Source organism: Cnephaeus nilssonii, assembly GCF_951640355.1.
Source record: "Cnephaeus nilssonii genome assembly, chromosome: X".
Classification (NCBI taxonomy): Eukaryota; Metazoa; Chordata; class Mammalia; order Chiroptera; family Vespertilionidae; genus Cnephaeus; species Cnephaeus nilssonii.
In genome coordinates, this window is record NC_137071.1 from 105,909,163 (window position 1) to 105,921,310 (window position 12,148).

Sequence of the window (12,148 nt, forward strand, 5' to 3'; positions counted from 1 at the left end):
TGAACAAAAGCAGATCCAGAGACAGAGAAACATCGATCAGAACGTCAAACCTAAGGGAAGGTAGGGGAGGGGAGGGGTAAGGGGGAGAGGTCAACCAAAGGACTTGTATGCATGCATATAATCCTAACCAGTGGACAGAGACAACAGGGTGGTGAGGGCATGAGGGGGGGGGGGTTGGGAAGGTAATGGGGGGATGAGGACAAATATGTAATACCTTAACCAATAAAGAAATTAAAATGCAAATAAATAAATAAATAAAATAATATAAAACTTTATATAAAGGTAAAGTTAGCATGTGCTAATAGTAAAAAAAAAACGTAATACCTAATCAATAAAGAAATTTTAAAAAATAAAAAATAATAAAGGTAAAAATAAACAAATGAAAAAAAAAGAAAGGTTAAATAATTTGCCCTAAGTTTATTCAGTGGTGAAACCCACCTTGCAATCCAGGTCTCCCTTAATTGCAGAGCACGGAAACACTCCATCATCCTGCCTATGTAATTGCAATGGCTTGGTTACTTGGGACTCTCCCTCTGGCAATAAAGATAACTGACAAAAGTGATGTTCTAGAATGTTCATTCCAGTTGATGAGAAAGATTAACTGGAGAGAGAGACCCTGGGACCAGGGAGCCAGTTAGGAGGATGAACCAATGAAAGGGAACAAAAGCAAAAATTTTGTGAAATCACTGGAAGGAGGAATTGACAGACTCTAAAGACATATGGTATCCTATTGTGCTGGACTTGGATTTATTTATTTAGGACATCATGATCTTTCCTTGACAATACATATAGATCTAACCCTTCTTATGGTTACTTAGGCTTCTAGTCTGTGAGAGCACAACTATTCAGTGAACACTCTGGGTATATAGATATCTTTGCATATATATATATATATATATATATATATATATATATATATATATTAGTGGCCCGGTGCACAAAATTCATGCACATTAAAAGGAAATTAGAGGAAATATTTTAATATTGCTATTTGCCCTTTCTCTATAATAGAAGTGTCAGAAATGAAAGAAAATTAGTAAAATGTATATGAAAATCTTCCTTCTGTCAGAGCCTGTGGCACGCCACGGGAACCAGAGTCAAGTCCCCGCCCACCCACGTGTGCCTCGAAATCACGCGAGACCCAGACCCGGCCAGCCCCACCCCCATTGGGCTAGATCCAGACCTGGCTGGCTCCACCCCCATCAAACCCTGCTGGGTGGGAACTGCGTCCTCAGGTCACCTGGCCCGGCACCAGGGTGGGGGGAATGGCCTGAGTTCCCCTGGCCCGGGCCAGGGGGCACACCTTGAGGTCCCCTGGCCCAGGCCAGGGGGCACAGCCTCAGGTCCCCCCGCCCAGCTCTGTGGCAGGGGGTGTGGCCTGAGGTCCCCCATCAAGCTCCACCAGGCGGGAGACGCAGCCTAAGGTCCCCTGTCAAGCCCTGCTGGGGGTGTGTGGCCTGAGGTCCCCCATCAAGTTCTTCTGGGTGGGGGACGCAGCCTGATGTCCCCCGTCAAGCCCTGCCAGGCAGGGGGTGCGGCCTGAGGTCCCCTGGCTTGGCGCCGGGGCGGGTGGTGTAGCCTGAGGTCCCTTGTCAAACCCCACCAGGCAGGGGGGCACAGCCTCAGGTCCCCTGCCCCGGCCCAGTGCCACACAGCCTCAGGTCCCTGTTACAGTGTGATGGTTAATTTGCATATTCATATTCCCTCTTTATTAGATAGGATATATATATTCAATTCCAAGCAGTGGAACTTCAGCCTGAAAGAAACATATTTTAAATTTTGATAGACTTTTTTAGAAGATTTTCATAGTTAAGATAATTAATATTTTAAAATTAGGATGGGAAAGAACCTTTCTTGGTGGTATTAGGAAGGATATATTATAGCAGAAATAAATGGGTTGCCATTCAAAAGTGTAATAAAGCATAGACAGGGCCTTCCATACTTTTCTAAACTAAACAAGCACACATGTTGTCACAGCTAGTGACAGGAAGAAAGGGAACAGAAGGTATGGTAACCCTTTGGAAAGAATGATCAAATGTTGGAGATCTGTAACTCATCTACCTTCATTCCTTAATTTTAAAGGAAGAGAAACTGAGCTGGGTTGTTCAGCATCTGGATGGTGGTGGCCCTCATTTAATATAGCAGACAGCCTTTTGAAAGGCTCCCAGAAGGAAGGCTGGCAAACTGAATGGAGGGCAATTTTCAGACATAATAGTAACTTGACTTTATTAGTAGCTTTGAGAATGTTGGCTATTGTTTTCAGGCAGGGGATCTAAATAACTTCTTTAAAATAGCTCCCAAAGAGAAGAGAAGGTAAACTCAATTATAATCATTAAGTATACTGATATGACCCCCCCTCCCCTCAAGTGACATTTTAATACACTGCTAGAAGAGCCAATTCTGTTTGGCAAATCCCCAGCGTTAACTGTCTGACCAAAAAGCTGCCTGGCCCTGGTACCCAAATCCTGGGCATCATGAACCATGTAAGAAGTAGGAAATGGGCCCTGACTGGTTTGGCTCAGTGGATAGAGCATTGGCCTGTGGACTGAGGGGTCCCAGGTTCGATTCCAGTCAAGGGCATGTACCTTGGTTGCGGGCACATCCCCAATGGGAGGTGTGCAGGAGGCAGCTGATCGATATTTCTCTCCCATAAATGTTTCTAACTCTCTATTCCTCTCTCTTCTTCTCTGTAAGAAATCAATAAAATATATTTTTTAAAGAAGAAATAGGAAGTAGACAGGGAAAGGAGACAGCTGAGGACTAGCTTTCCTTTCCAGTTAGACAAGTTGCAATAGTTAAGACTGCAAGAAGCTTTTAGGGAGAGACCTATGTGTAGAGACACTAAGCCTACTTTTTAAAGCATGCTTCTTCCCGCTCTCAAGAATGGACTAGTAAGCAGAACATCACTCAACAAATACTGATTGAGAATCTACTATGTGCCAAGCACTATGATAGGCATTAGGAGTACAGTGTTGAATAAAACAAAAGTGTCCCCGGCCTTCATGGAGTTTACTATGTCATAGGAGAAATGAGTAATAAGCAAACATGCAAATAAATTCATACTTACAAATAGTAAAGAGTGTTTTGAGGAGAAAAACAAGTTCTATGAAAGAGAAAATACAAGTGAATCCTGGGCTAAGGAGTGAGGATGACCTTGCCCAGGTATCCTGACATTTAGAGTGAGTTCTAAATGAAGAGAGGGGGACCATTTGCTTAAAGAACCAGAATTGGGGGGTAGTCTTTAAGGCTGAAAGAAATGTGTGTGAAAGGACTTTGGGGAATCAAACTCTTAAAGTAGCTGGTCAGACAAAGGACTACCTGGGAGTTTTTCTACCTTTTATTCCCACTGAACAAACCAAAGTGCTCTAGGCCTTGTGGTTGCTTAGGGGCCCAGAGATGCAAGTGGGTTCCAGAGACCAACCTGGAACCCACTTGCACTGCACAGTCCCTGAGCCTCTCTTCCCCACAAAATTACCCCACCCGGGCTTCCCACCCACTCAGCCCCACAGTTGCCCAATGAAGATCCATGGTGACAGCCTGCTTATAGGTTCAGTCAATTCAATAAGGTGAGCTTCCAAAATATTCTTAGACCATACAGCCTCAGAAAATCATGTCCCCATGAATTCCATTTCTGCCCAATGCTTTCCATCAGACTACTTGCCCAAGAGCTGTGCCTCACCTTAGTTACGGTTAATTATTGAGGCAGTGCTGGCCTTCAGGAAAAGTGCAAGCAGCAAGGGAGAGTGAGAGCAAGAACTGAAGCCAAGGAAGCAGCCCCTGCCAACAACTTCCGCTCCTTCCCTTTCCTTCAGCATGGCTGCCCAAGGAGCCCCTAGTGACTGTTTATGGTGAGCTGTTTGTTTCGCAATTGACAAAGGAGGAGGGAGCCCTTTCTGACATTTTTGCCCAGAGGCCCCAGATTTCTCAGTATGAAACTGCCAAATACGCAACGTCGGGTGGATATTTGGCTGAATCACTTTGAAGGGCCTGTCAGTGCCTAAAATGGAAATTGTTAGAAAGCAGAGGAGGTTGGTTGCCAGCAACCATGAAATGGTAATGACCAAATCATTTATTTTTTTGCAATGAAATGTCATTCCCTAACATTACAAAAGCAGGGTGTGTTTTTTTTTTCTAGTTTAAAATTATTGACTACCTATTTTTAAAAAATCTTCAACAGTAATTGTGTGTGCCACACACATGTGCATACATGCCCCCATCCCTCTCCCACCCTCCTAAATCAAACCTCCTCCACTTTCCTAGAGCCCAGCTGCAACCTGGGATGAATTAAGAGGCTGGCTGATTGTGAAAGGTAAGCAGGCTTTAGCCACCCTATAAAATGAAGGGGAGTTCATTTGGTTATTTATAAGATGGTGTATGGCCAGCTTTACCACATAGGAAAGTTAGTAGACAGTAAGAGACTATACCCAAAAACATGATGTAGGGCTTTTACCAATCTGTGCAAATCTAGCTATATTTGCACATAGGAGACATAACACTTAATAAGGTTTAACTGTGTATCTGCTTAGTGCAGGCAAACCAGGCAAGATCTCTAATTCTGTACCATTTATTTTTAAACTCTGGTACTTTTTTTTTTTTTTTTTAGTTTAGGAGGAAGAAACTGGAAAATACATTGTGGGCTGACACTGGGGAATGGGAGGGGATCTACTATTTCTTTGAAAACAGTCATTAATATACTGTTCCCTAAGGCAAATTCTTGGGCAGCTTTAACCACATACAACTCCTCAGGTCCTTCTTTATGATTTTCCATATTGACTCTTGTGTTGAGATCAGTGAAAATTTATACTACCATAAAATTTATTTTAAAATAATACTTTACAATCCTTTTGGCTTGAAAATATCTCTATAATGTCTGCACATTCAAAATTGAAAAGTAAGATACTTCCATTCAGCTTTCATTATATTATGCTTTTAGAAGAATCTTTGAATCATAGTAATCTGTCCAAAGTCTTTGATCAGCTTCTTTTCCACAAGAATGGTGTTGCCCAAAGTCATTTTTTATTATTAGTGTGGGATCCATTTTGTAAGCAGGTCTGGTGTTTTAAAAAAAGTTATAGGGACATTACCATTTAGCCATAGATCTTGGTCATTTGATTGTGGTAGTTGGTTTGGTATCTCATGGCATGTGAAGCTCATACTTATGGAGCCCCGGTTATGCAAGATCTGGGATAGCCCACAGGAAAAAGTGGCTCTGGTGTGGGTGAATTCCTCCTTCTGATTCCCTTAGAGTTAGCTAAAAAGGGAATTATAAATTAGGCCAACTCTGTAATTTCTGTCCCTTTACCAAGTTTTTAAAACCCTGTAACCCTCAGTCCACATGTATATAATTTCTCTTTCTCAGCTTCAGTGTCCTCATCTGTAACATGAGGGACTTTGACTAGACAAGCTATAAATTCTCCCCAAACTGACATTTGACAAATACAATTAATTTATTAGCACAGAGGAATGTGGCCAGTTTCCAACACTTTCTTTAATTTGGATAAACCCATTTTATATAATGTTCTTTCCCTATGATACCCTTTCAAGAGGAAAACATGACAAATTTCCAGTGTCATAAAGTCAACACTTGGCAGCTCTGCATGAGGAAGCTTTTTTTTCTCTATGGAAGAATGCCATAGAAACCAAGGTAGGCAGTGGAACCTCACAAGGTGTTACAGGAATATGAGTCAGGCAGAGTGCAGGCAGTCCTTACAGAAACCAGAATCAGTTCCATCTCAGTCCTCCCAGGAAGATGGCCCCACTCAGAAACATGATAGTTCAGAGAAGATTCCTAAACCAGCATTCCTGGGTTAGAATATCAGTGCTCCTGCTAGCTAGCTGTTTAACCTTGAGAAGTTAATTCACCTCTATTGCCTCAGTTTCCTAATCTGTAAAATATGAATAATAACTTTACTATTATGAGGATTAAATGATGTCAAATGCATAAGTGCTTAGAACAATGTCCAGCACATGCACATTAAATGTTCAGTAAATATTAACTGTTTTCATGGTTGGGCACACAAATCCAGGTATGTATCCAGGAGTGAGAATGTCATTAATATACTATTAATGTCATTAATATGCTATTCTCTCTCATGCGTACAATACTCTCTGTGATCTAGGACAACTTTTGTGAGGTGTCTGATCTGGAATATGTAACATTCTCCTTTCCACAGTGCTAACTTTCCAATTAATAGCTAGTTTATCCCAATCTTAGTCTTCTTAGGGTCACACATCAGTGATAGCAACCAAAAGGGTGAAAAGCTATCTGATGACAGGACAAATTTGGTTATTTAAACCTAACCAGTTGTCTCCCTTGCTTGCAGAGGACTTAACAGAACTCAGATTTGAAGGCTCTTGAAGTTGACAAAGGAGTTTTAGAAAACAATGTTTCCTGGGGGTTCTCCATGTGTTACAGAGGCCCAAGCAAGAGAAAAGAGATTGTATTTAGACTCAGGGAAGACATTTTTACCACAGATGGATAAAATTTTGGGCCACATTCTCAAAACAGATAGTGTCTTTCCTTGGTAAATTGGGGAAAGAATAAAAGAATAGCTGGCCATCTGCCCTAGATTGTCTCGTAGACCACCAGAACAAAAAGAGTCCTTAAGGTCATTTTATCCAGGCCTTGATTTTAAGGAGGAGAATGCTAAGAACCAGAGAGAGGGAACAATGTAGCTAATTATTAGCAGACAGGATTTAAGTCCTAGGCCAACAGATCATGCCACTGCACCATATTGGTCTCTCAAGGCACTCAAACTGTTGTCCCCTTGAGTTCTTGGAATGTTCCGTAGTACCAACATACTAGAAAGTAATTGAGACCCACTTAGAAGGACTCAAAGGTGTTGAGCAGTGTCCAACTTGAAATTCCTCCAATTTATCAATCTGATTTTGGAGCTCGGGTTGTATAAGAGGTTTAGCCAAGCTTCCTTACTCGACTGACTGATCTTCTTGGCTTACCCTTTGAAAGCAGCTGTGGTTAAAGCAGAGTTTGCTGACTCAGCCCTTGTAGTAAGGATGACTAAACACAAGAATTTCCCTTGGGGGGGAGGGATGGAAAATATCTTTCAAATGCATTTGTTTCAGGGAACCATTCTGATCAGTTAGGAGCTGGCTCACTGTGGACCCATGAGGAAAAGCAGCAGGCTGTCCCTGCTCAGCACCAAGACAGGATTTGCAAATGTTTTCTTTCCTTTTTGCTAAACAACAATGTGGCTGCCTTGGCACCATTTTGGTCTGGCCAGCACTTACAGAGAGCTTCATCTGCCAACTGGGTATAGCCCAAAGCCAAGGGGAGCAGATGTCTCCCCTGACCAGAGAGGCCTTTCACATTCCCCAGCTCAGGGGCCTTCCCCCAGGGGTGAAGGGGGCTGATCTGCTTTATCTCAAGACAGCTTTAATTCTGAGCCCACCTTGAACTCTAAAGAGAGAATCATTTATGCTGACTGATCAGAAAACAATGTGGGCTGGCCTCCATCTCCAGAGTGCACTCTGGGGAGTTTGCAATCTGGAGTAAAGTCATCATGTTTAGGTCTGAATACCACACAGACACTGGGCAACTTTAGGAAACAAACATTGACCTTCAGTTGGATTGCTCACCAGCTTAAGGCATTAATTCAGTAAAACTAAAATTTGGATAAATATTTCCAGGCTCTTGGCTAGGAAGGAGTCTGCCTTGATCAATTAGAAAGTTGGAGACACCTGGTGAATTTGGGGGTGACACATTTTTACAACTTGCAATTTAGAAAAGGGGGGTGGGGAAAGAGAGAGAATAAATGTATTCAGCCATTTTCTGAAAGCCATATACAACTTGAGCAGTTCAGACATAGAGGAGTCAAGTCTGAGAAACCTGCCTCATCTTCTCTCTATCCCCTTCCCATTCCCACTTATGTGTTCACAGGAGAAAACAGGACCAACTGCCTTTGAGGTCTCAAAGGGTCGAGGATTTATTTTTCATAAGTGAGTAACATTTTTTTTATTCCAATAGGGAGAATGTTCTGAGGCAGGCAATGTGGAATAATGGAAAACTATCTGGTCTAGGAGGAGGAGGAAGAGTGGAAAGGGAAAGTTTTCCACTTCTTTGCCACCTAGCAGTGTGAGTTTTGAAGTGTTATTTTATTTTTCTAAGCCTGTTTTTTATTTTGTAAGCACTCACTTGAACTACATATAATTCATTGTAATAATATGGCCTCAATAAATGTTTTCTGAATGAGAAAGAAAGTTCAAGCAAGGAAGCGAGTGAATGGCAGAACAATGAGAATTTGTGTAGTTCATAGAGCTGATTTGAAACAAATGAAATAATGGTTATTAAATCTTCTGTTTGTCTAATACTTTATAGTAAACAATTTATATACTCACTATCTTATTTGAATATTGCAAGATGCTTGTTAGATAAGCAGAGTACGGATTGTTATCTCTGATAGAGGTGAGGCTAAAAAAGGTGAGGAGGAACTATATGAAGGAACTAGAACTGCAGATCCAGTGCTCCTTCAAATATACTACACAAACTCTTATTTTCAAATAAAAAAGTTTTTCAAAAAAGAAAGTGCTATAGGATTATTGCATCAGATCTATGCTTTGCAACCCTTTGTATGAAGGCTCAAACATTGGAAATGGGTTCAGAAGAAGAAATGGTGGGCTATGGTTAACAATAGTATTAAAGATTACAGAAAGACCTTGTCTATTCAAAACACAAGAGGCCAGGGGGAAATGGCCTCAGAATGACTTGTGTTGGGATTATTTAATATTTTTGTAAAAGAACAATGGGACCTGTGGTTGGCAGAGAATTAATAGCTACTATTTGGATTAACATGGGCGAGCATAAGGAGGTTGACTGTAGACTCAGGTAAGCAAGCCGATATATACTTAGTCTGTCCCCATCAGGTACCTGGCCTCTCATGAAGACATCAGCCACTTAGGAGGACTGGACTTGTGGTATGAATCTCCTACAGGTTTACATAGTTCTTAGACCCTTTTGACTATAATCCAATCCCCATCCAGTGAATCCACTACCATCTGCTGAGCAGCTGCTCACCTTCCAGTGACAAAACAAGACCCAACCTACTACCATTCCATGTGTAGTTTCTTGCTCTATATTGTAGTAAGTTATGATGATAGTCATCTGTGCCATCATCATTTCTGACTGCATGGAGCACTAGGGGAATACTGACATGTCAATTGCAAATGCACCTCCCACAGGCAATTAGGCATGCTCTGTAAAAGTTATATGAAAACAATTTTCATAAAGCAAATCTTGTTTTGCCCTATGTTTGCTTGTTACCTAAAGGAATCATTGTCCCCCAATTTATCCCTTTTGAAAACATAGAACTAGGGTTGCTTAAAGCAGGAGTTTTCAATCAGAGTTCTATAGTTCTTGGCTGAGATACAGAAAGCTCTGTGAATTTTTCTGAAACAATGTGCAAAATTGTATGTTTGCATTTATACATTTTCATGAGAAGAATTCAGATTTGCAAAGGTCAAAAACTAGTTGCTTAAACAAAGGTGGAACTATAATTGTGTTCATGAATCTCACAATATACAACTTCAACTGCAATTTATTAAGAAAGTAGCTTTGTCTCAATTGCCATGGTCTAGTTATCTTCCCTTCTGCTGCCTCTGAAGGATGGGTTCCCATGGGGACATGATGCCAAGCTTTGATTTTTCTCCCTGCCCTATTTACAGGTTAATTTCTGCACCATAGGATTTGAGTGATGATTGTTGTAGACTGGAATAAGGTATTTGATAAAATTTCCAAGTCCTTATCCTCAGTTCTCAACTCCAGAGTACAATGTATAAGGTAGACATATTTGTTGCATGGCGTGAGCTTTGGAGGCAGATGGCTCTGTGATCATGGGCCTCAGTTTCCTCATTTGATACATGAGTATAATAACAGGGGTTTTGTGAAGATTATAAGTGAGATAAGGCCTATAATGTGCTTGAAACATAGTAAGTGCTCAATAAATATCAATGCCAACAGTATCTGTGCCAGGTGGCCAAGTCCTTAAGAAGATCCAAAACTCTTCACTGAGGACATGGATAGCTCTGTCTAGGAGCCACCTTGCTGCCTAGAACAATGTTCAATGACCCATTCATGGGCATGGGAACAAAATCAATTGGACCTTGGTCATTTTGTCAAAACATAGTCTTTGGCCTGTTTGACACTTGTCCTCTGCTAAAAGCTGTTGAGGATCCCTTAAACAATGTTTGATTATTGAACCCAGAAGTTCTATGTAAGGATTTGGGCTATGTCTACAGGAGGCCAGAGCAACTAGCACAAGCAAATCAGTTCTGAAGCTTCGGTTAGTGCTTTGGCCCAGCAACAATAACAGTGTCTCCAAAGGGCTTTTTCACACCTGTTCCTATCTGAGCCTCAAAACAGCCAGATGAGGTCAGCAGGATAGAAATTGGAGAAGCCATTTATTGCAGCAATGATATAAGCAGGTCTGGAGTTTTGAGAACTTGGTGAAAATTCAGTGTTTTGAAAAAACAGGGGGAAAGGCTTACATAGTCAGATTGGGGTGATAAGAATTCCATGAAAGGAAAATATCACAAGACAGTATAATTATACACTGGGTGGTCTGGTACAGTTGAGGGCTGAAAGACTTCAGGGAAGACATAACTTAGTTGCAGGACACAAGAAAGTCTTCCTAAAGGGGGTGGGTTTTGGGGGGTTAGAGAGGCAGAAGGAAAAAGGAAAGTGTAGCAGAATAAGAAAAGGCAGAGAGGCTAGAAAGAACATGCTATGGAATAGAGGAGCTTACACAATGGTTAACAGGGAGGTGTGGAGGGGATTTTTGGAAAATAGTGGGGATTTTGGTTAAAGAGGTTATCAAGGCCCCAGCTGCCCAAACAAAAAGGAAAGGGGACTGGACTTGATGTGGTAGTCAGTGAGCAGCTGACTGTGGCAATAGATGGGCAAGAAAAGGGAATGAAGTCAGAGAGTCTAGTTTGAGAGCTGGGAATAAGAATCCAGACTGAAATGGTCAGAGTCTGGGCTAAGATGAGGCCGTGGGGATAAAAAGGGGGGGAATGACAGCAGAGAGCTTGCTGGTCTCTGGAGCCTCTGCCTAGAGTAACACAAAGACTTTTCTCTTTGTAAGGAGGAAACTGATATTTCTCCAGCATGAGCAATACCTCTTTCATACAGAAGCATGTTGCCTGCTTTAAGGCAACCAGGCAAACTAACTTGGAATGGAGTGAAACTGAGAGGTGATTCATCTTTGTGTTGCAAAATGGTTCTTTACCGAAGGATGCACAGAGTGCTCTTTGACTTAGAAATTTCCCTATGTTTTTTACTTAGAACCTCCCCTAAGTTTTTGTGCGGGTTAGTGCCCTGCTGGGACCCCTTTCTCAGCCCCTGCTCAGGGGTTATACTTGATGTAACAGGTCTTGTGAAGTTTTTCAGATATAAAAACACCTCTCTCAACCAATTTTGTTGACATTTCAGCATGGGAGATACAGAAGAGAGGTCTGCAAAGGAGTCTCAGGATTCAGTTTCCTGGGTTGTCCTGAGCATTTTTTTCTCAGATTTGAGCATTTCTTTTGGGGGAGAAAACCCAATGCTGTGAAGTGGTTCTTCACTACTGTTCAGGACATCCCCTGGGGGGAGGTTAGTGTGATCAATCACTTTAGCTGATACTCTGAAGCACCATTTCTACCAGCTACGTGTGTCTTAGAGGCCCAAGTCTGGCTCTATTCCCATATACCCCAGTCTGCAAATGGAATGGCCAGACCATTCCCACCCCCACAGGGGTCAACAAAGGTATCCAACAAAGGTTGGATTCAGCATAGGCTCAGTGAAGGTACCATGCATCTGTGCTTGTCGGAAGAAGAGGATCTTGTTTTCTCAAACTTTAAAAGAGTAAAAAAATGACTGTTGTGTTTGAATTGCCTTTGCTGGATGAATAGAGCCCTATGGTTTCAGGGCTTAGAGAAGATTATGTAGAGATTGTATATTTCCTTATGTATGTTTCTATATAGATCTATTTCCTTATATACATGTCTAAGAACTATTCACTGGTTCCCACTAAAACTAATTGTTCCATCTGTGTGACTTCTGCTTATCCATCTACATGGTAAATCCTTAGCTTATATCTGAGCCTATGACCCTGAGGGGTACTGTACAGTTGTGTTTGGGGGCCACAGGTTAAAC

At 41.7% G+C, this 12,148-nt stretch overlaps 1 protein-coding gene across 5 annotated transcripts in view; it reads left to right on the plus strand.

Annotated features, from left to right (window-relative positions):
- Window positions 1–12,148, plus strand: part of PLAC1 (placenta enriched 1) — a 198,748-nt gene that overhangs the window by 131,010 nt on the left and 55,590 nt on the right. For 2 of the 5 annotated variants that reach the window (XM_079764325.1, XM_079764322.1), the window contains exons 2-3: window positions 4,261–4,309; window positions 7,898–7,956. The exons of 1 other annotated variant lie outside the window; for it this stretch is intronic. The gene's annotated coding sequence lies outside the window, so the exon portion shown is untranslated. Of the gene's footprint in view, window positions 1–4,260; window positions 4,310–7,897; window positions 7,957–9,705; window positions 9,732–12,148 lie in introns of those variants that run through there. 2 more of the 5 variants (XM_079764324.1, XM_079764326.1) reach the window with 2 other exon arrangements.